The sequence below is a fragment of the Lagenorhynchus albirostris genome, chromosome 3 (genome assembly GCF_949774975.1).
Source record: "Lagenorhynchus albirostris chromosome 3, mLagAlb1.1, whole genome shotgun sequence".
Lineage (NCBI taxonomy): Eukaryota > Metazoa > Chordata > Mammalia > Artiodactyla > Delphinidae > Lagenorhynchus > Lagenorhynchus albirostris.
This window is the reverse complement of record NC_083097.1, coordinates 81,923,652-81,948,544: the sequence shown is the minus strand read 5'-3', so window position 1 is coordinate 81,948,544 and position 24,893 is coordinate 81,923,652.

Below are 24,893 nucleotides of genomic sequence, written 5' to 3'. Positions count from 1 at the left end.
TCTATCACTAATAGAAACTTTCTCTCTCTCTTCCTATCTCTCCCTCTCTCTCTCTTTCCCTCTCTCTCTCTCCAATAAACCAATGTGACCTGATTATGTATGTAAAGGGAAATTTCAAAACTCAACAACTCCTCTTTTGTCTGAATTTTCATTGTTTTACTATGAAGTATGCTTCCTAACACACACTATAAAGGTATTCAAGAGGATACAAACTAGAATTTATTGTGTTTATTGCTTCTATATTGCATATATTTTTATCACTTTAAATGTATTTCTTTGAAATTATTCTATGGCTTGTATATAAGGTCTTGAGAGGCCCTGATGCTACACTATCAATTTAGTATTATCTAAGGAAACTATGTTACCTTTAACCAAAATCAGAACATTTCATCATTACTTTTTTTCTCTGAGATTGTTTCAAGGTTTCACGTGAAGTTCTAACCAGGTATTTTCTTCCCTTTGAATTTCAATAGAAAAAATTTCCACCTGTTCTTGACACTTATGTTATACCTTCCTGATTTGTACTTTTGTTTGTTCAGGTCCTATCTGTTCAACCAGATTGTAAGTACTTTAAGACAGTGAGCATGTTTAAAGAATCTGTGTGCCTGTGGCACTTAACAGATACAACTAGCAAATTTTTTGCCAAATGATAGTTGCTACAGCTCCAAAGAGACTCATGTGTTTTTGTAGCCTTTGTTTCATCATTTTCCTACAAGTTTATTTTAAATGAACCTGCATTCTGATATATGAGCCTGCTACAAAAACGAAATAAGCTTGTTTTTACTTTTTCAGCCTTCTTAGATCATTGGTCTTACCACTACTATAGAGAACTTGTTCAATTATTTAATATTAAGTTTTAAATATATTGTTTTGTACCTCATCTGTCGTGTGACAGTTTTACCTTCTTCGTGGACACCTGCCTTTCCTCTATACCCACAGTTCACCCAAAATAATGTATTGAGCTATGACATCAGCTGTCAGTAAAAAGGTTTTTTTAAATATAAATGAACAAAATTATTTACTTATTTTATTGCTGAGTAATTCTATTAATCAGTGATTTGTTTTACTCTATCCTTAAGTATCAATGTAAAGGATACATTATTAAATATTTAATATTACTAAAGTATAACTATAAAGGCACATTGTTAGAATTATTGGCATATTTTACCATTATGCTGTTGTGCTTTAGTGATAAGAAAACACATAGAGTTGTTTGAAGTAATGTTTTAGTGCTTTTCTAAGTAAACATATAAACAGAGGACTAAACTACTTTTGTTTTAATCAGCATCTGTTAAAAACCTACCTTTGATGTCTTATGTCTGTGTTTATGCCTACGTATATTCTCCAGATATATAATTCTCCTATTTATATTCCTGATAGTTTTGCTAAATTAAGAATGGATGATTTATTTCGAGCATTTTACATACATTTTATAAATGCAATGCAGGGATAGCTATCACTCAGAAAACACACACACACACACGTATCTTATTCTTGGATATATCAGTATATAATATGGGCAGCTGAGAAATGGATTCATTTTAGAAAATCATTATACAAGGTTACACAATTAATTTTAGATAAAGAATAAGAGTCACACGCTTGAGGTTGACAGCTTCATTAGAAACCTAAAACATATTCCTTTCTTCTAAGGAATGTGGTTCAAAAGGACATATAGAAAATATGTTAGCAGGTTTAAGACCTAGTTATAGTCAAAACAGTGTCATTTTATAATTATATAGAATCATGTTTTCATTTTGTTCCTATTAAAACTACAGGAGTTGGATTAGGGAGGGAAAAAGAAGATACAACAGTTGCTGTGGAAAGAAATTAGTGAAAAGCTTTAAAATCACATTATTACCATCAACAACATCACACCATAGAGAAGAAAAACTGCATCATTATTGGCACTGTAAGTAGAAATAAGCTAGTTCAGCCAAGTTGCCTAATTTAGGAATAAACAGTAATAGGATGAAGTGGCTTAAGGTTTAAGATGAGATGGTTAAGAGGTTTAAGACGGGTGAGTATAGGCACAGCCTTCGTGTAGGACATGTAATATCTTATTTCCTACCTCCCAAGTGAGAGAAGCTAATTTTATCATGTGACGTACTTCTTTATTTTTCTGACCCATATTTTAAGCTTCAAGGTAGAAATCTGTCTCAGAGATGAAACTGAAAAAGTCACCTGAGATAAAAAGTTTAATCTAGAGCCCCTATTTCAGATTCTGCTACAGAGGTTCAGTGTTTTTAGTTTAGCCATTAAAAGCTCAGCTACACACCAGGGGAGACTTGTGACATTATTGTTCCTTCTATAACAAAATATCTAGCCATCCTGACTGCAGCCTATCCTCTTCTGAAAAACAGCTCATATCATTACTGATTAGCAAAAGACAAAATCAGAACTTCAAAGAAATAAACTAAGCCTTCTTTTTATTTGTAATTAAAAAAAAACCACTGACTGGAATCTAAAACATGAAACAAACAAATGAATGTAACAAAACATAAATGGATCCACAGATATAAAGAACAAACTAGTGGTTACCAGTGGACAGAGGGGTGGAGGGAGGGGCAAGATAGTGGTAGGGGATGGAGAGGTACAAACTACTACGTATAAAATAAATAAGCTACAAGGATATACTGCACGGCACATGGAATACAGCCCATATTTTATAATACCTTTAAATGGAGTATAACCTACAAAAATATTGAATCACTATGTTGTACACTGAAACTAATACTGTAAATCAACTATACTTCAATTTTTAAAAAGATATTGAATATATTACATTAGAAAGCAGGGAATTTATTAACTCAATCAGAGAAAAGAGGAAAGTATGTCAACTTCTGGATTGTTTTATATTTTCAGCTTTGAAATTTCTGAGTAGGCTAGTTGCTGCATCTGCCAAGGGTAGTAGGTGGCAGCAAAGAAGCTTCCCTTTGGGGATTTCAAATCATTTTAAAAATAGTAAGTGACAAATCATAATATACTGATGGCAACAACATAAACTGAGGTGGACCATCAAAATGTGCTGTGCACTGATCCATTGAGCAATTACAGACAGTGGTGAGGTCTGCAGTGAAAGTGCCAGGACATCTGAACCACACTGTTACTTATAACCTGATCACACTGGTCTGATCCAAAGTCAAATTTAGCTTATGCATAAATTTTGTATATAAAATTATGACTTTAATAAAGTACTGTTACTAAAGGAAATAAAGTATAGAAATTTATAAATGATTTTCATTTCATAATAAAAATTAAAGCACAATAAATTATCGCCACAAAATAATGACTTTACTGCCTCCAGTAGGTATAATTTTCCCAATGACTTAGCCTGAGTTATGAAAAAAATGGGCACAGACATTTTAAAAATGTTGAAATGAAAGTCTTTGGCAAATAATGTTTTGCTTTTTGCTAGGTGAGGTTTACATATGATTATCTTCTTCTATCTTTCATTTGTTTTGAATTACTATATATTGAGGTTACTTTTTCTTCTTTGTATTAATTTATTTTTAGTTAAAGTATAAGTTACATTAAGTGAAATGCTCAGCTTTTTTTTTTTACTATGTTTTATTTTTTTAATATCTTTACTGGAGCATAATTGCTTTACAATGTTGCATTACTTTCTGCTGTACAACAAAGTGAATCAGCTATAAGTATACATATATCCTCTCCCTCTTGCATCTCTCTCCCACACTCCCTATCCCACCCCTCTAAGTTCTCACAAAGCACCGAGCTGATCTCCCTGTGATATGCAGCAGCTTCCCACTAGCCATCCATTTTACGTTTGGTAGTGTATATGTCAATGCTACTCTCTCACTTTGTCCCAGCTTCCCCTCCCACCCCACCTCGTGTCCTCAAGTCCATTCTCTACATCTGCATCTTTATTCCTGCCCTGTCACTAGGTTCATCAGTACCGGGTTTTTTTGTTTTTTTGTGTGTGTTTTTTTTTTTAGATTCCATATATGTACATTAGCATGTGGTATTTGTCTTTCTCTTTCTGACTTACTTCACTCTGTATGACAGAATATAGGTCCATACACCTCATTACAAATAACTCAATTTTGTTTCTTTTTATGGCTGAGTAATATTCCATTGTATATAAGTGCCACACCTTCTTTATCCATTAATCTGTCAATGGACATTTAGATTGCTTCCATGTACGGGCTATTTTAAGTAGTGCTGCAATGAACATTGTGGTATATGTCTCTTTTTGAATTATGGTTTTCTCAGGGTATATGTCAGGTAGTGGGATTGCAGGGTCATATGGTAGCTCTATTTTCAGTTTTTAAAGGAACCTCCATACTGTTATCGATAGTGGCTGTATCAATTTAAATTCCACAAACAGTGCAAGAGGGTTCCCTTTTCTCCACATCCTACCCAGCATTTATTGTTTGTAGATAATGGCCATTCTGATCAGTGTGAGATCATACCACACTGTGGTTTTGATTTGCATTTCTCTAATGGTTAGTGATGTTGAGCATCTTTTCATGTGTTTGTTGGCACTCTGTATATCTTCTTTGGAGAAATGTATATTTAGGTCTTCCACCCATTTTTGGATTGGGTTCTTTGTTTTTTCTGATATTGAGCTGCATGAACTGCTTGTATATTTTGGAGATTAATCCTTTGTCAGTTGCTTCATTTGCAAATATTTTCTCGCATTCTGAGGGTTGTCTTTTCATCTTGTTTATGGTTTCCTTTGCTGTGCAAAAGCTTTTAAGTTTCATTAGGTCAAATTTTTTTATTTTCGATTTTATTTCCATAACTCTAGGAGGTTGATCAAAAAAGATCTTGCTTTGATTTATGTCACACAGTGTTCTGCCTGTTTTCCTCTAAGAGTTTTATAGTGTCTGGTGTTACATTTATGTCTTTAATCCATTTTGAGTTTATTTTTGTGTACAGTGTTAGGAAGTATTCTAATTTCATTCTTTTATGTATAGCTGTCCAATTTTCCCAGCACCACTTATTGAAGAGGCTGTCTTTTCTTCATTGTATATTCTTGCCTCGTTTGTCAAAGATAAGGTGACCATATGTGCATAGGTTTATCTCTGGGCTTTCTATCCTGTTCCATTGGTCTATATTTCTGTTTTTGTGCCAGTACCATACTGTCTTGATTACCGTAGCATCATAGTATAGTCTGAAGTCAGGGAGCCTGATTCCTCCAGATCCACTTTTCTTTCTCAAGATTGCTTTGCCTATTCAGGGTCTTCTGTGTTTCCATACAAATTGTAAAATGTTTTTCTCTAGTTCTGTGAGAAATACCATTGACAATTTGATACAGATTGCATTGAATCTGTATATTGCTTTGGGTAGTATCATCATTTTCACAATATTGATTCTTCCAATCCAAGAACATGGTATATCTCCCCATCTCTTTTTATCGTCTTTGATTTCTTTCATCAGTGTCTAATAGTTTTCTGCATAAAGGTCTTTTGCCTCCTTATGTAGGTTTATTCCTAGGTATTTTATTCTTTTGGTTGCAATGATAAATGGGAGTGTTTCCTTAATTTCTCTAATTTTTTGTTGTTAGCATATAGGAATGCCAGAGCTTTCTGTGCATTAGTTTTGTATCCTGAGACTTTAACAAATTCATTGATTAGCTCTAGTAGTTTTCTGGTCGCATCTTTAGGATTTTCCATGTAGAGTATCATGTCATCTGCAAACAGTGACAATGACAGTTTTACTTCTTCTTTTCCAATTTGGATTCCTTTTATTTCTTTTTCTTCTCTGACTGTCATGGCTAAAACTTCCAAAACTATGTTGAATAATAGTGGTGAGAGTGGGCACCCTTGTCTTGTTCCTAAACTTAGAGGAAATGATTTCAGTATTTCATCATTGAGAACGATATTGGCTGTGGGTTTGTCATATATGGCTTTTATTATGTTGAGGTAGGTCCCCTCTATGCCCACTTTCCGGAGAGTTTTTATCATAAATGGGTGTTGGATTTTGTCAAAAGCTTTTTCTGCATCGATTGAGATGATCATATGGGTTTTATCCTCCAATTTGTTAATATGGTGTATCACACTGATTTGCATATATTGAAGAATCCTTGCAATCCTGGGATAAACCCAACGTGACCATGGTGTATGACCCTTTTAATGTGCTGTTGGATTCTGTTTGCTAATATTTTGTTGAGGATTTTTGCATCTATGTTCACCAGAGATATTGGCCTGTAGTTTTCTTTCTTTGTGACATCTTTGTCTGGTTTTGATATCAGGGTGATGGTGGCCTTTAGAATGAGTTTGAGAGTGTTCCTCTCTCTGCTATATTTTGGAAGAGTTTGAGAAGGATAGGTGTTAGCTCTTCCCTAAATGTTTGATAGAATTCACCTGTGAAGCCATCTGGTCCTGGGCTTCTGTTTGTTGGAAGACTTTTAATCACAGTTTCAATTTCAGTGCCTGTGACTGCTCTGTTTATACTTTCTATTTCTTCCAGGTTCAGTGTTGGAAGGTTGTGCTATTGTAAGAATGTGTCCTTTACTTCCATGTTGTCCATTTTATTGGCATATAGTTGCTTGTAGTAATCTCTCATGATCCTTTCTATTTCTGCAGAGTCTGTTGTATCTTCTCGTTTTTCATTTCTCATTCTGTTGATTTGAGTGTTTTCCTTTTTTTCTGGATGAGTCAGGCTAATGGTTTATCCATTTTGTTTATCTTCTCAAAGAACCAGCTTTTAGTTTTATTGATCTTTGCTACTGTTTCCTACATTTCTTTTTCATTTATTTTTGATCTGATCTTTATGATTTCTTTCCTTCTGCTAGCTTTGGGTTTTTTCTGTTCTTCTTTCTCTAATTGCTTTAGGTGTAAGGTTACGTTGTTTATTTGAGGTTTTTCTTGTTTCTTGCATTAGTACTGTATTGCTATAAACTTCCCTTTTTAGAACTGCTTTTGCTGCATCCCATAGGTTTTGGGTCATCGTGTTTTCATTGCCATTTGTTTCTAGGTATTTTTTTATTTCCTCCTTGAGTTCTTTAGTGATCTCTTGGTTATTCAGTAGTGTATTGTTTAGCCTCCATGTGTTTGTATTTTTTACAGTTTTTTTCCTGTAACTGATATCTAATCTCAAAGCATTGTGGTCAAAAAGGATACCTGATATGATTTCAATTTTCTGAAATTTACCAAGGCTTCATTTGTGACCCAAGATATGATTTATCCTGGTGAGCGTTCCATGAGCACTTGAGAAGAAAGTGTATTCTGCTTTTTTTGGATGGAATGTCCTACAAATATCAATTAAGTCCATCTGGTCTAATGCATCATTTAAAGCTTGTATTGCCTTATTTATTTTCATTTTGGATGATCTGTCCATTGGTGAAAGTGGGGTGTTAAAGTCCCATACTATGATTGTTTTACTGTCGATTTCCCCTTTTATGGCTGTTAGCATTTGCCTTATGTATCAAGGTGCTCCTATGTTGGGTGCATAAATATTTACAATTGTTATATCTTCTTCTTGGATTGATCCCTTGATCTTTACGTACTGTCCTTCTTTGTCTCTTGTAATAGTGTTTATTTTAAAGTCTATGTTTTCTGATATGAGAATTGCTACTCCAGCTTTCTTCTGATTTCCATTTGCATGGAAGATCTTTTTCCATCCCCTCACTTTCAGTCTGCATGTGGCCTTAGGTCCCAAGCGGGTCTCTTGTAGACAGCATATATATGGGTCTTCTTTTTGTATCCGTTCAGCCAGTCTATGTCTTTTGGTGGGAGCATTTAATCCATTTACATTTAAGGTAATTATCAATACGCATGGTCCTATTACCATTTTCTTAATTGTTTTGGGTTTGTTATTATAGGTCTTTTCCTTCTCTTGTGTTTCTTGCCTAGAGAAGTTCCTTTAGCATTTGTTGTAAAGCTGGTTTGGTGGTGCTGAACTCTCTCAGCTTTTACTTGTCTGTAAAGGTTTTAATTCCTCCATCAAATCTGAATGAGATCCTTGCTGGGTTGAGTAATCTTGGTTGTAGGTTTTTCCCTTTCATCATTTTAAATATGTCCTACCACTCCCTTCTGGCTTGCAGAGTTTCTGCTGAAAGATCAGCTGTTAACCTTATGGGGATTCCTTTGTATGTTATTTGTTGCTTTCCCCTTGCTGCCTCTAACATTTTTTCTTTTTATTTAATTTTTGATAGTTTGATTAATATGTGTCTCGGTATGTTTCTCCTTGGATTTATCCTGTATGGTACTCTCTGTGCTTCCTGGACTTATTTCCTTTCCCATATTAGGGAAGTTTTCAACTATATTCTCTTCAAATATTTTCTCAGTCCCTTTCATTTTCTCTTCTTCTTCTGGGAACCCTATAATTCGAATATCAGTGCATTTAATGTTGTCCCAGAGGTCTCTGAGACTGTCCTCAATTCTTTTCATTCTTTTTTCTTTATTCTGCTCTGCAGTAGTTATTTCCACTCTTTTATCTTCCAGGTCACTTATCCATTCTTCTGCCTCAGTCATTCTGCTATTGATTCCTTCTAGAGAATTTTTAATTTCATTTATTGTGTTGTTCATCACTGTTTGTTTGCTCTTTAGTTCTTCTAGGACCTTGTTAAACATTTCTTGTATTTTCTCTATTCTATTTACAATATTTTGGATTATCTTTACTATCATTACTCTGAATTCTTTTTCAGGTAGACTGCCTATTTCCTCGTCATTTGTTTGGTCTGGTGGGTTTTTACCTTGCTCCTTCATCTGCTGCATTTTTCTCTGTCTTCTTATTTTTCTTACCATACTGTGTTAAGGGGTCTCCTTTTCACAGGCTGCAGGTTCATAGTTCCGTTGTTTTTGGTGTTTGCCCCCAGTGGGTAGGGTTGGTTCAGTGGGTTGTGTAGGCTTCTTGGTGGAGGGGACTGGTCCCTGCGTTCTGGTGGATGAGGCTGGATCTTGTCTTTCTGTTGGGCAGTACCACATCCTGTGGTGTGTTTGGGGTGTCTGTGAACTTATTATGATTTCAGGCAGGCTTTCTGCTAATGGGTGGGTTTGCTTTCCTGTGTTTCTAGTTGTTTGGCATGGCGTGTCCAGCACTGGAGCTTACTGGTCGTTGAGTGGAGCTGGGTCTTAGCACTGAGACAGAGATCTCTGGCAGAGCTCTAACTGATTGCTATTATGTGGGGCCGGGAGGTCTCTGGTGGACCAATGTCCTGACTCGGCTCTCCCACCTCAGAGGCTCAGTCTTGACACCTGGCTGGATCACCAACATCTTGTCAGCTTTTGGGAAGTCTGAGGTCTTCTGCCAGCTTTCAGTAGGTGTTCTGTAGAAGTTGTTCCACATACAGATGTATTTTTGATGTACTTGTGGGGAGGAAGGTGATCTCCATGTCTTACTCTTCTGCCATCTTGAAGGTCCTCCCTTATACTGTAAATGCATTACTTAAAGAAATAGCTAAATAGTGTTATAATGGGATTTGAAGTTAATAGCCATAGCCATTTCTCTCTCTGTGTGTGTGTGTGTGTGTGTGTGTGTGTGTGTGTGTGTGTGTGTCTGTTTGAGAGACAGAGAGAGAATGAGAAATGGAAATAAAAGATTATACAAAGGGAATCCCAACTGTATCATTTTAAATTTACACAAAACAAAAATAAGCACATGAATAATGATTATAATCTTCTATTTTGGACCAATCAGAACAGAGATGACATATAACTCTTCTTTGCCATTCAACCAATCAATCTAGAGTGCTGAATTAGTTACACTGCAAACATCTGTGTAGGAGTGATCTCTTCATATTATTACAAACTCTGGTGGAGAATAAAAGGACACAAAAGATGGGCTGATAACTATAGAATACATTCATTTTCCTAGGTGCCATTACTGAACTACTGCACAGCTTGTAACAGTAAGGAAAAATATTTCTAATATAACAGTTTTATGTGGCCCATATAATGGCACTGATGCTGGCCATACTACTATCAGTGTCTCTAATTTCTAGCCATATTTACTAGTTTACGCTGCTCTCCATATTAATAGACAAGTAAAAATTATAATTATCTTTTTAAAATTTCTTCATTAAGTCCTAGTAAAAACAGATTGAAGTAGAAAAGAAAGTAGTTTTTTTGGCATGACTACCCTAACTTGTTTCACTACTTTTGCTAATAAGGAGATTCTGATTCCCAAGAACTCAGAGGATATACTTTATTTTGTGCCCTTTTCCCTGATCTCAGAATGCCAAAAGAAATATCAACGTGGTATAGAAGTAAGCTTTCCATTCACAATAAATAGTATTTTTCTCTTTTAGGCCTGTCTTTTATTTTTTTTTTCCTGTTTCTTAATTCAAACAGAAAGTCACAAAAATTATAATCATCCTCATCAGTTCACTCAGTCCCATGTAATTTTTTTTCATCTTGGTCTTTTGTTAGCACTTTTATGAATTCATCAGTTTTCCATTAGATTTCTGAAAATGCTTATTCATTCAGTTCAGCAGTATAGTCAGTTACCAGAAACCTGTACTTGTCAGAGTCTTTTCCATGAATTCCTTGAAGATGAAACCCTTTTATAGGAACATTTTTGCAAAAGCATCAGAGTACACCCAGAACTGTCTGTAAATGACAAAAGACTTAAAAATGACCACGGTTAGGGCTGCCCTGGTGGCGCAGTGGTTGAGAGTCCGTCTGCCGATGCAGGGGACACGGGTTCGTGCCCCGGTCCGGGAAGATCCCACATGCCGCAGAGTGGCTGGGCCCGTGAGCCACAGCCACTGAGCCTGCGCGTCCGGAGCCTGTGCTCCACAACGGGAGAGGCCACAACAGTGAGAGGCCCGTGTACCGCAAAAAAAAAAAAAAAAAAATGACCACGGTTAAATATTTGATGAAAGTTCATAATAATGCAATTGACAAGGAAATTAATTATTTCTGAGATATACATTTTAAAGTAATAACTAAAATTATGACTTATAACATTATACCAGAACATATAAGATTTTTAGGAATTTCATGTAATGCCTGAAACATTTATATTAACATTTCCATACAAATAACCCAAAGAAAGTTTAATATTAGTGTTTGTTTAATTTTAAAATTTTATTTATTTTTTTATACAGCAGGTTCTTATTAGTCATCAATTTTATACATATCAGTGTATACATGTCAATCCCAATCGCCCAATTCAGCACACCACCATCTCCACCCCACTGCAGCTTTCCCCCCTTGGTGTCCATACGTTTGTTGTCTACATCTGTGTCTCAACTTCTGCCCTGCAAACCGGTTCATCTGTACCATTCTTCTAGGTTCCACATACATGCATTAATATACGATATTTGTTTTTCTCTTTCTGATTTACTTCACTCTATACGACAGTCTCTAGATCCATCCACGTCTCAACAAATGACTCAATTTCGTTCCTTTTTATAGCTGAGTAATACTGTATTGTATATATGTACCACAACTTCTTTATCCATTTGTCTGTCAATGGGTATTTAGGTTGCTTCCATGACCTGGCTATTGTAAACAGTGCTGCAATGAACATTGGGGTGCATGTGTCTTTTTGAATTATGGTTTTCTCTGGGTATATGTCCAGTAGTGGGATTGCTGGATCATACGGTAATTCTATTTTTAGTTTTTTAAGGAACCTCCATACTGTTCTCCATAGTGGCTTTATCAATTTACATTCCCACCAACAGTGCAAGAGGGTTCCCTTTTCTCCACACTCTCTCCAGCATTTGTTGTTTGTAGATTTTCTGATGATGGCCATTCTAACTGGTGTGAGGTGATACCTCACTGTAGTTTTGATTTGCATTTCTCTAATAATTAGTGATGTGGAGCAGCTTTTCATGTGCTTCTTGGCCATCTGTATATCTTCTTTGGAGAAATGTCTATTTAGGTCTTCTGCCCATTTTTGGATTGGGTTGTTTGTTTCTTTAATATTGAGCTGCATGAGCTGTTTATATATTTTGGAGATTAATCCTTTGTCCATTAATTCGTTTGCAAATATTTTCTCCCATTCTGAGGGTTGTCTTTTCGTCTTGTTTATGGTTTCCTTTGCTGTGCAAAAGCTTTTAAGTTTCATTAGGTCCCATTTGTTTATTTTTGTTTTTATTTCCATTACTCTAGGAGGTGGATCAAAAAAGATCTTGCTGTGATTTATGTCAAAGAGTGTTCTCCCTATGTTTTCCTCTAAGAGTTTTATAGCGCCCGGTCTTACATTTATGTCTTTAATCCATTTTGAGTTTATTTTTGTGTATGGTGTTAGGGAGTATTCTAATTTCATTCTTTTACATGTAGCTGTCCAGTTTTCCCAACACCACTTATTGAAGAGACTGTCTTTTCTCCATTGTATATCCTTGCCTCCTTTGTCATAGATTAGTTGACCATGGGTGCGTAGGTTTATCTCTGGGCTTTCTATCTTGTTCCACTGATCTATGTTTCTGTTTTTGTGCCAGTACCATATTGTCTTGATTACTGTAGCTATGCCTGTCTTTTAGATTGTTGGCTTCAGGAAAAATCATTTAGAATATTGTCTGTGGTACATATGCTTGGAATCATTTATTTGGGACTCAGTACACATTCTGTACACTTCTCCACCCTGCCTTCTGTCTGGGAAGCTGAGCTGTATAAACTAGATCAAGAGGACTCCCAGGCCTTTTTCTTCTTCCTGGGTCCAAACAATGCCGAGCTCTGTCAGGAATTGGAAGAACATATAGTGAAGAGTGAAGTCAGGGTGCTGATTCCTTTGACTCTCTCCCAGCATTCTTGCCTTGAGCTGTCTGTTACCTTGCAATGAAGATTACAGATCCTTTCAGTATGGATGACCCGCTGCAGTTCTCTCTCCTTTCTCTAGTTCTAATAACTGTCCTTCCCCTGTCCTCTGATCTTGTTTAGTTGCATTTTGAACTATCCCCAAACAGTGGTATAAAACAACTTGCTTTGTCCAGACAGGGCAAAGCAAGATCAGGTTGTCTCTGATTCATGATGTCTGAGGCCTCTGATGAAAATTAAGAGTCAGGAATAGTAAATAACCAGGGACTGGAATTAATCTGAAGGCTTGCTCATTCTTACGTCTGCTGTTTGAAGCTAAATATCAGCTGGAACTTTAGCTGTGCTGTGGAACACCTTCATAGAACCCTCCAAATAGCCTGGACCTCCTCACATTACGCTGACTAAATTAATGTGAGTGTTCTGATTGTGAAACAGAGACAGAGAGAGGGAGAAAGACAGAGATAGAAACTAGATAGAAACTCTACTGCTTTTTACGTTTAGCCTAAAAACCTAGCCTAGGTTTGCCCTCAGACATCTTGTAGCATCACTTTCACCCCATTTCTTATTGAGGCAGTTACAAAGTCCTGTCCAGTTTTAAGAAGCGGGGAAATAGATTCTAACTCTTTTAACTGGGAAGTGGCAAGATTCCTGAAGTATTCATAGGACTCCCAGATATTTCTATGGACATTTTGAGATAACTTATTGAGCCACAAACCTAGGGGTGGTGAGTGTTTGTCTACTACTCGTCCAAAGTTCCAACACTACCCTTTGTGGTTTCTAAAGTTCTGTAATAAACCCTCTTTGAATTATGCTCATTCAGAGTGTTTTCTGTTTCTTGTTGGAACCCTAAATAAAGTACATTATTCAAGTACTGTTTGAAAGAAACAATATTTTCAGAATATTGAAAGTCATTTTTCTAATATACATATCAATCTGTTATTTTTATAGTTATTAAGTTGAATTACTTTTTGTTACTTGGAAATCATGTAGAAAGCAAGTATAATCAAAATAACATGTATTTCTTATTTAATCCATGGAATTCCTAAGGAATAAGTTAACAAAACCTACTATCACCATGTTTTTTTAATATTGTTTTACAACTTCTTGCTGATGTGATAGAAAAATAAATTTTTAGAGGAAAAATATTACAAAAGACTAGATAAAATTTTATGCATTTCTAGATGATATAATCAGATATATCCATGGCCTAATATGCAATTCTAAAATATCTGCAAAAATTAAATACAGAATTTTGTAAGATGTGCCTGTTTTTACAATAACCATTTAAAAAATATAATTACCAAATAATTCTTTTGTGGTGAACTGAATGCTGCAATGACCTCAATCACCAGTCTCCTTGTGTGTACATGCTTTGCAATTTGACTTTGTAGCTTTTCCCAAGAACAAAACCTGCCATAGTCTCCACTATTTCTCACTCCTTGAATCTGCTGTTTGTGTGACTTACTTTCACCAACTGAGTCTAGTGAGAAACTGACATTAATTAGCCAGTTTAAATTCTAGGCATTTAGTAGTCTTTTGCGCTTTCATTTCTTATCTTTGAACCCAGCCTCCTTCATGAAAACACATGCTAATCTCTAAGAGGGTGAGGAACTGCACCCCAGGTCATGATAGTCAACACCCAGAAACAGAGAGTAAAAACAAACCAGCAGCTGATGACAGAGGTATGAGAAAGATCTACTGATACCAGAAAAAACAGCTGGACCCAGTCTAAATTATTGGCTTTCTGATTCAAGAGTTAACAAAAGGCTTGTTATTTTTTTTTAATCAGTTGAATTTTGGAATAGTTTGTTAATCAATAATCAGGAGTTAACTGATGCACCATTTATAGATGTTTCAAAAGTATATAATATTTAGCAATATTTTTAATGGGAAATATCTTTATCAGGCCACACACATATAGAAAAACACCAAATATCTGTTATATTTCCTATTTTATATATGTTCAAATATATGACTATAAGAATTTTATAGCATATAGCATATTTAATATGAAATATATATATTATATTTAATGTTTATGTCTATAAGTATATTCAACAGGATATATATATATATATACATAATATATACATACATATATAAATAAAATGAGCATTGAAATAACGAAAAGTAATACTCTTATTCTTGGATAGGAAGATCACGAAAGTTTCAGTTATTCACAGTATTCTACGATTTACATGCAGTTGCAATTAGAATCCTAAAGGAAATTTTGCTGTTGTGATTTTTTGTTCTTTTTCTCCTTTTGAAACAGTCATATTCTTTTGAACTCATTCCCAAGAATATCCATGAAATTTTTTTAAATGAAGACAAAGTAAAAACTAATGTGTGGGGTAATCCTGTACTGAATATTAAATGTTACTATATACAGTAAGTCCCCTACATGCAAACGAGTTCTGTTCCGAGAGCGTGTTCATAAGTTCAATTTGTTCGTAAGTCCAACAAAGTTAGCCTAGGTACCCAACTAACACAATCAGCTATAAGGTACTGTACTGTAATAGGTTTATAATACTTTTCACACAAATAATACATTAAAAAATAATAATAAAGAAAACATTTTTACTCTTACAGTACAGTACCCTGAAAAGTACAGTAGTACAGTACAACAGCTGGCATACAGGGGCAGGTTCACATCTTTGAAAGTTCGGAACTTGAAGGTTCGTATGTAGGGGACTTGCTGTAATCACTATATAATTTAAAAGACTGAATGTCACAGAAAAATAAAAATAAATCTTCAAAACACAATAAAGTGTCCATAAATAGATATCCAACTATTTGTGAAAACTCAACATAAAACTGAGGTAGATTGTCTTTCAATGCAGTGAGAAAAATATGGTTTAATAACTGGGAGACTGCATTTGTCTATTTCTCTAAGAGAAAAAGCAAAGGAAAAAAACGCTTATGTTACTAACTCATGTTATATCTCAATATAAATCTAGAGAGAATAATAATTCAATTTAAAAATAAAAGAATAAAGATACTAGAGCAAAATATAAGAAAATGTACACATGAAACTACTTTCACCTTCAATTTTTAATAATACTGTTGCTGGATGTAGGCTAGTCTACTTCTATACCTAAGGTTCCTACAGAATGGCCATGTTCTGAACAAGGAAATCTTCCACTTTGCCTGGCAAAATCTGGAAAATCTTCCATCCCTGAATGAGCTATGAAAATTGGTTAGCTCATAACTTCCCAGGTAGTACTTTTTGGTTGTTCTTTCCCTGGCCTCACAGAATCTAACCCTGCTCCTGCACAGTTTAGGATTGAGCCAAACATTTAAAAGACCCTCTATGCAAATTTCAGGACTTCTTTCTATGATTAACTTCTTCCTCTCTGGCTGTTTGGCCTACAAATTCCAGCCACCTCAATCTCCCCAAAGACTAACCCTTGTCTCTTCAATAGATAAAAATACCAAAATATCCTTATGCCAACCTCCTCTATTCCAGGTAGAAAGCCTGTGTGTTCTCAGCCTTTGTATTCTTATTCCTTTTGAGAAATCATCGCTACGTGTTGTTGCCCAATTTCCAAAATCATTTATTTGACATTCTGTTCAATTTTCTAACTGATTTTAGACAGAGGGTTTTAGATAACAGGTACTATGCCATGTCAGTGCCCAAATAATGTCTGTGTATCTGTACAGACACCATACATCATGAAGTCCATGAATCAGTACTAGAGTCCAAAAATTATCTGCAACATATATGATAAAAAATAGTTAATATTCCTAATATACCAAGACTCTTAAACTAGGCAAAACAAAAAAAAAATGAAGAGAGAATCTAACAGAAAAACAGGTAAAATATATATTTGGAAATTCATAATAGGGAACAAATACATTGTAGTATGAGTGTAGAAAATACTGTATTTCGGGCTTCCCTGGTGGCGCAGTGGTTGAGAGTCCACCTGCCGATGCAGGGGACGTGGGTTCGTGCCCCGGTCCGGGAAGACCCCACATGCCGCGGAACGGCTAGGCCCGTGAGCCATGGCTGCTGAGCCTGCGCGTCCGGAGCCTGTGCTCCGCAACAGGAGAGGCCACAACAGGGAGAGGCCCGCGTACCACAAAAAAAAATACTGTATTTCATTTGTGGTTAGGAAAATTAAAAAGTGAAAAAAAACTTTTAAAATTAGATCAGAAAAAGCCATAAGTATGAATATGAGTGAAAACATCCTATGCTTTAGAGGATGTGGAAAATAGACACGTGCATATGTCTGGTGGGAAGGTATATTCCTATAACTTTTTTATTAAGAATAATCTGACTATATATTAACATTAAAGCAACATACTCTTTCAGTTAGTAATGGTAAATATGCAAGAATCTCTATTTTAGAAGCAATGCCACCAACATGGAAAGATATGTGTACAGTAATATTTATTTGAAGAGTTGTGACACTGGCTAAGATGGTAAAAGAATTTGAATATACACCAGATGGGCATAGTTGAAGGGACTGCAATACATGCATAACATATAATTACCTGAAGCTATTTAAATGAAGAAATATCCATTCATAATGCTGAGAAAATCGGGTTCAGAGGAGTGTGTAAACTATGACAAAATCGCCTATACTGGTGTATAATTTGTGAGCTGGAGAAAGATTTGAAGGTTACACAAAGCTGTTAATCTTTGTTACATCAAGAGATCACTAGTGGAAGTGTGGGTGATGGGGTATTAATTTTTCAAAACATACCTTTGTTTCACTAGTCACAATAAACTATTTTTGTATAATTAAACAGAACATTAAACTCACATGAAAATGAAAAATAAAATATATTGTATAATGAGGAAAAACCCAAGTATACCAGGCAGCAATTGAAAATATCTTGCTATTATAAAAATAAATACCTCAGAGATCCACCCCTATCTTAGTATGGTGTGTCAATTCCTCTAAAAACTTAAGAGCAGGCTTCTTCTGAAGGTGTCTAATAAGAAGGCTGTATGACCAGGTGGTAAAATGAATGACTCTAGACCTGTCTCTTTAAGTTCTAATATTGACTCTAGCACTTGCTAATTAATTCCATCTCAGAAATGTAACTTCTTTGAATATAGCATTCCTGACTCTTTTGAACAAACACAAAAATTGCAAAAGAACAACGAGAAGAAGAGAATGACAAGAAGCTAGTTCTAAAAAATATTTTGAATATTTCTGAAGATAAATGGAGAAAATCCTGTAAATTTATGATCATAATAGTTTAGTAATTAGGATTTGAAAGTAAATTTATATATTATAAAAGTTTAATATTGGTAGAATATTTTTATTTTTATATTTTATATTTTTCCAGTTCTGATAATAATTTACCTTACTAAATAAAACCTATTCAGTATTTGGCTTGAAATTTCATCTTAGCCTTTTTAGTTGGTGCATATATAGGAAAGGAAAGCTGGAGATGCTGAAGAAAGTTATTATTTTGGTATTAGAAAGTCTATGCACATGTGCATAAATGCAAATAAGTTTAGGAACACAGGGCTAGAAACTTCTCTTTCAATAGGTATACCATAAGCTGCTTAACAAGCAATAGTGGAGGGTTAATAATATTTTGCTGCCTTGCTTAACAGGAAAGAGATAAAAAATTGAAATTTAATAGATGTAATTCTTCTGCTCCTTCTACTGAGACTCTGTGCTGAGTGTTGAGGACAAAGCCAAGGACAGTTATGATTGCTTCAGTGGAGCACAGCTCTCTACACTAGCCCCAATCTGAGAAATCTTTTATTAAAGAATGGCCCACTTATTATAAATCATTATTCCTGTTCATGCACTGTTAGGAAGGAAGAATGACAGTCCACTCAAAGTGACACAAAGATCAGTGATTTCCTAAAACGCAATGAGACAACATAGGGTTCTTACAGTGAATTCTGGCCAATTTTCTTGCACTCAGCTCTAACATATAATAAGCTGGGACCGGAACAGTCATAATAGTCCAGAAACCTTTATAAGTTGGGGTGAAACTGCACAAAGTTAAAACATCCTTATTTTTCCAAGTTCTCATGAAGCACTTAAGCATAAAGGAATGTGTTATTCCTTTGGATAAAGGAACGAGTTATTCTTTATCAATATATTTTAAAAATAATCTTAACAAAACATAAGTTGCTAAATACTATTTTATATTTATCAATATATTGTCAATGAAAATTTTATGTAACTTTTTCATACCCTAGGAATTATTATGCTTTTATTTTATATGGTTATTAAAATAATGAATTCACAGAAATATACCTGATATGTCAAATAAATTAGTCTCTAGTTTTTTCAAATCATGTCATTTAGTATCTGTTTCTGAGTTCTCTTTTCTCACAGCAAAATTACCCAGGATGATCTATGACCTTTGATTATTTAATTCTGTGAAAACATAGTAACCTAACCTTTGATTTTGTGAACTCTTACAAGGCATAAACAATGCTACTACACAAAATCACTTAAATAAGTGATTTCTTATTACCTTGTGTGGATGTATTCTAGTGTAATTTTACATATTAAATATATTGACCAAGTATTTATTGAAGAACTACCATATCCCAAAGTAAACAATAAGCAGAGATTTCTGCCCTCCTTGGGCTTACTTTTTGATGTAAATCTGGAGTTCAAGAGAGAGAAGTGGGTAAAAATATGAACCTGGACAATATATACATGGTATTTAAAGCCATGAAACTAATGAGATCATAAGGGAAATAGGGCAAATTTTTAAGAGAGAGAAAGGTTCACAGGACTAAAAGATGGGAGAAAGGCAGGAACTTTGAAGAAGCTTGGTACAAACAATGGATAGGACATACAGTGAGGATTTGTAGTTCTAGAGCAAAAGAGGTCAAACATTAGGAGGTAACGAGTGAATTAGGAGGTAATGAGCGAATGAGGTTTACAAAACTTTGAGGTTTATAGAATCTATATGATGGAAGGGTTGCAGATATCAGTAAAGACAGGGTCTAGTTTATGACCAGGCCAGTGAAGAGCTCAAATAATTAGAAGTTAATATCACTGGAGGAGAATGTCTCAAAAGATTGAGAGGTCTGGCCATTAGAAAGATTATTTAAATTTGTACTTTAGACTACCAAAAAGTAAGGCAGGAGAAGTCCTGAAAAGAAAGGCAATGATCTAGGACATGCATTTACTGAGAAATGAGGGAGAATGACTGAGTTTTTGTAGATGACAACACAAGGAGGGAAAGTAGTGCTATAGTACATTGACAAGTTTTAAAACTTGGATTTTTGGTTGGAGACAAGCAGAAGGGTTGGGAGGTGATAATGAGGAGAAAGAACCACAAATCCTGTACTTCCAACCCCAGTGATCCCAGAGTTGCGAGATGGCTGCAGGGAAAACAAGGTCCCCAGTGGAGAGCCAGTGGAGAGCCAATGTTCCCTCAGAGTAAAAAGGTAAAAGAAATGCTTAGAACAAAGGTAGAAAACATAGGAGATTTTTTCTGTTGATCTGCCATGAATTCCAGAGGGCACAAAGGAAGCATCTGGGATGTTGGGAACAATTAAAAAAGAGAGCTAAATAGAAAATGTGCTAAGGGTTACCAGGATTAGAGTACACAGATGACTAGGTGGTGATCTGGTAGTCTGCAGCTTCTTGTGATGACTGACATCCTGAAACATAATGACACCATTCTTAGAGAACTCAAGGTACAGAGTGACAGCAGGGCTGTGATTGTTAGTGGTAGGCAGGGCAGTTGTAAGTGAGGTGCAGTGATGCACTGGTTCTTCTTAACCCCTAACCATGCAGAGCATAAGTCATGGACAATGTTTCATATTAATCCCTTCATAGAGTTTACTCTGATCCCTGTCCATGATGTGTGCATTTATTCCAAATGTGCAGTTTTTCACATTGACCTTTTTGATAGAATTAAGGACTTGAAGAAAGTCTCATTATAAGCTCAGCTCTCACATGCCCCTTGTTATTGGAAAGTAGATGTCTTCCAGAGGAATGAAAAATACACTATCCTCATCTCAAATGAGAAGATGTTTCCCACCTATTAAGGCCAAATCCAGTTTCCTTACCACCAGAGGGGGAAAAATATAATTCCTCTTTACTTTGACTTTTGTTCACCAAATCGCCCTATGTACCTAACGTCCTTCCCATTAGGCCATGGTCTCATGCAGGGACCATGGATAATTTATCTTATTCCCATTTGTGTTGTAAACGGAGGAGCAAGGCCCCCATGTGAGGTCTTTAAGGATTATTCCAACATGACTGTGGAAATTACACTCAGAAAAGTATATGAGATTAAAAGGATTTACTATATTCACTGGTTCCAGAAGAGGGAGGCACAGCACACCATGCAAGGACCACGTGGGAGAAGCACCAAGGGAGTGGTGCAACCTAGTAGCTGGGGAGCTAAGAGAGAGCGTGAGGACTCCTGGGTAAGGATCTCTTTGGAGGATCAGGGTGGAGGACACAAGCAAAAGGCATGAAGGTATTTCACTGGTGCTTTGGATGTCACCAGGCCAAAACCAGAGGAGGGCAAAGAAGGGGAACTTGGGAGAAATCTGATCACATTGGTGCACCTGGTCATCTGGAGGGTTGCTCATAGCCTGTCTTTGGGGATGCTGAGGCATCAGGAAATGTGAATAGCTTATGAGTGGCAGTAAAATATTCTAGAAAAGTGTTTCTTCAACTTATTTAGTGGATGTGGGTGGAGGCTGAGATTCTACCATTTCTAAAAAGCTCTCAGGTAATCCCAATGCCAGTTGTTCTTGGCCACACAAAAAGTAGCCAATTCTAAGATGGTAGACACATATACATTAAAGACTAATTATAATAATTACTATCAGGTCATAAAATGGCTATAATTTTGCTTCCTTTTAATCAAGAGAAATAGAGTTTTTCCATATAAGAGAGCCATTCTTTTTTCATGTTAGAAATATTCGTGATACTAATTTAAATAAAATTTTGATTTTCATGTTGTGCTACAGGTGAAATTACAGTCCACTTGAGGCTGAATTAGCAAAGCAAGTCACAACAATATATAAAGAAAAACAGAGTGTAAGTGACTTGACCTCATCTAGAATAATGTCCTCTGATCATGCAGGCAACAAATACCATTGTAATCAAGAAGCAGAGAGTGTCAAAAGATCTCATATGACATGAATACACTTTTATCCCTAGTTCACAGAACCCAGAACATCAGACAGGGTAAATGTGACAAAAGTTACAGAAGGACTTTAGCTTGGAACAATAGTTTCAATAATCTAATTTCTTGAACATTAATTAAATTCATAATATTTATCTTCATAAGACCACTGACAAAAATCCATTCATTGAATGTGCAATTGGACTTCTGTGGTTATACTACAAGGAAACTTTGTGTTTGGAGAAGAGTGTCTGGTAACACCCTGTGGACCCATATTCTAGGAGCACCCTGAGGACTGTGGCTTGCTGAGTGGGGAAGAAGAGCCTATTGCATTACAATAGTAGGACCAGTTTGACCCCAAACCAGGGCTTGTTTGCAAATATTTTAGATGTTTAGAATCTGAATATGAAGGATATACAAGAATAATTTCATTTACGTCAATTACTTGGATTTAAGAGCCCCATAGGGCTTCCTGGTGGCATAGTGGTTGAGAGTCCACCTGCCAATACAGGGGACATGGGTTCATGCCCCGGTCCGGGAGGATCCCACAAGCCACAGAGCGGCTGGGCCCATGAGCCATGGCCGCTGAGCCTGCACGCCCGGAGTCTGTGCTCCACAACGGGAGAGGCTGTGACAGTGAGAGGCCCGCGTACCGCAAAAAAAAAAAAAAAAAGAGTCCCATAACTGTTCTGGCACAAGTCAGAAAGAAGAGATGCCATAATTTCTTTAAAATGTAATACATTACTCCTGGCTTTTGTTAATGTCCAGGATTCTTTCTGTAGACATATATATACTCTAAAATTTTATTTATTGAGGTGCTCCAATGTTGGGTGCATAAATATTTACAATTGTTATATCTTCTTCTTGGATTGATCCCTTGATGAATGTCCTTCTTTGTGTCCTTCTTTGTCAATACATAAGGCAATGCTAACAGCCATAAAAGGGGAAATTGACAGTAACACAAGAATAGCAGGAGACTTTAACATCCCACTTTCACCAATGGACAGATCATCCAAAATGAAAATAAATAAGGAAACACAAGTTTAAAATGATACATTAAACAAAATGGACTTGACTGATATTTATAGACATTCCAGCCAAAAACAACAGAATACACTTTCTTCTCAAGTGCTCATGGAACATTCTCCAAGTTAGACCATATCTAGGATCACAAATCAAGCCTTGGTAAATTTATGAAAATTGAAATTGTATCAAGTATCTTTTCCGACACAACACTATGAAACTAGATATCAATTACAGGAAAAAAAACTGTAAAAAATACAAACAGATGGAGGCTAAATAAAACACTACTAAACAACCAAGAGATCACTGAAGAAATCAAAGAGGAAATCAAAAAATACCTAGAACAAATGACAATGAAAACACGACAACCTAAAACCTATGGGATGCAGCAAAAGCAGTTCTAAGAGGGAAGTTTACAGCAATACAATCTTACCTAAAGAAAGAAGAAAAATCTCAAATAACCTAACCTTACACCTAAAGCAATTAGAGAAAGAAGAGCAAAAAAACCCCAAAGTTATGGGCTTCCCTGGTGGCGCAGTGGTTGAGAGCCCACCTGCCGATGCAGGGGACACAGGTTCATGCCCCAGTCTGGGAAGATCCCACATGCCGCAGAGCGGCTGGGCCCGTGAGCCATGGCTGCTGAGCTGGCGCGTCCGGAGCCTGTGCTCCGCAATAGGAGAGGCCACAACAGTGAGAGTCCCGTGTACCGCAAAACAACAACAACAACAACAAAAAAAACCCCAAAGTTAGCAGAAGGAAAGAAATCATAAAGATCAGATCAGAAATAAATGAAAATGAAGAAAACAATACCAAAGTTCAATAAAACTAAAACCTGGTTCTTTGAGAAGAAAAACAAAATTGATAAACCATTAGCCAGACTCATCAAGAAAAACAGGCAGAAGATTCAAGTCAACAGAATAAGAAATGAAAAGGGAGAAGTAACAACTGGCACTGAAGAAATACAAAGGATCATGAGAGATTACTACAAGCAAGTATATCCCAATAAAATGGACAACTGGGAAGAAATGGGACAAATTCTTAGAAAAGCACAATCTTCTGAGACTCAACCAGGAAGAAATAGAAAACATGAAGAGACCAATCACAAGCACTGAAAATGAAACTGTGATTAAAATTCTTCCAACAAACCAAAGTCCAAGAACAGATAGGTTCACAGGTGAATTCTGTAGAACATTTAGAGAAGAGCTAACACCTATCCTTCTCAAAGTCTTCAAAAATATAGCAGAGGAAGAAACACTCCCAAATTCACTCTACGAGGTCACTATCACACTGATATCAAAACCAAAGACGTCACAAAAAAAGAAAATTACAAGCCAATATCACTGATGAACACAGATGCAAAAATCCTCAACAAAATACTAGCAAACAGAATCCAACAGCACATTAAAAGGATCATACGGCATGATCAAGTGGGATTCATCCCAGGAATACAAGGATTCTTCAATATATACAAATCAATCAATGTGATACACCATATTAACAAACTGAAGAATAAAAAACATATGATAACTTCAATAGATGCAGAAAAAGCTTTTGACAAAATTCAACACCCATTTATGATAAAAACTCTCCAGAAGGTGGGCATAGAGGGAACCTATCTCAACATAATGAAAGCCATGTATGACAAAACCACAGCCAACATTGTTCTCAATGGTGAAAAACTAAAACCTTTCCTCTAAGATCAGGAACAAGACAAGGGTGCCCACTCTCACCACTCTTATTCAACATAGTTTTGGAAGTTTTAGCCATGGCAATCAGAGAGGAAAAAGAAATAAAAGGAATCCAAATTGGAAAAGAAGAAGTACAGCTGTCACTGTTTGTAGGTGACATGATACTATACATAGAGAATCCTAAAGATGCCACCAGAAAACTACTAGAGCTAATCAAGGATTTTGGTAAAGTACCAGGTTACAAAATTAATGCACAGAAATCTCTTGCATTCTTATACACTAATAATGAAAAATCAGAAAGAAATATTAAGGAAACCCCCCCATTTACCATATCAACAAAAAGAATAAAATACCTAGGAATAAACCTACATAAGGAGGCAAAAGACCTTTAGGCAGAAAACTATAAGACACTGATGAAAGAAATCAAAAA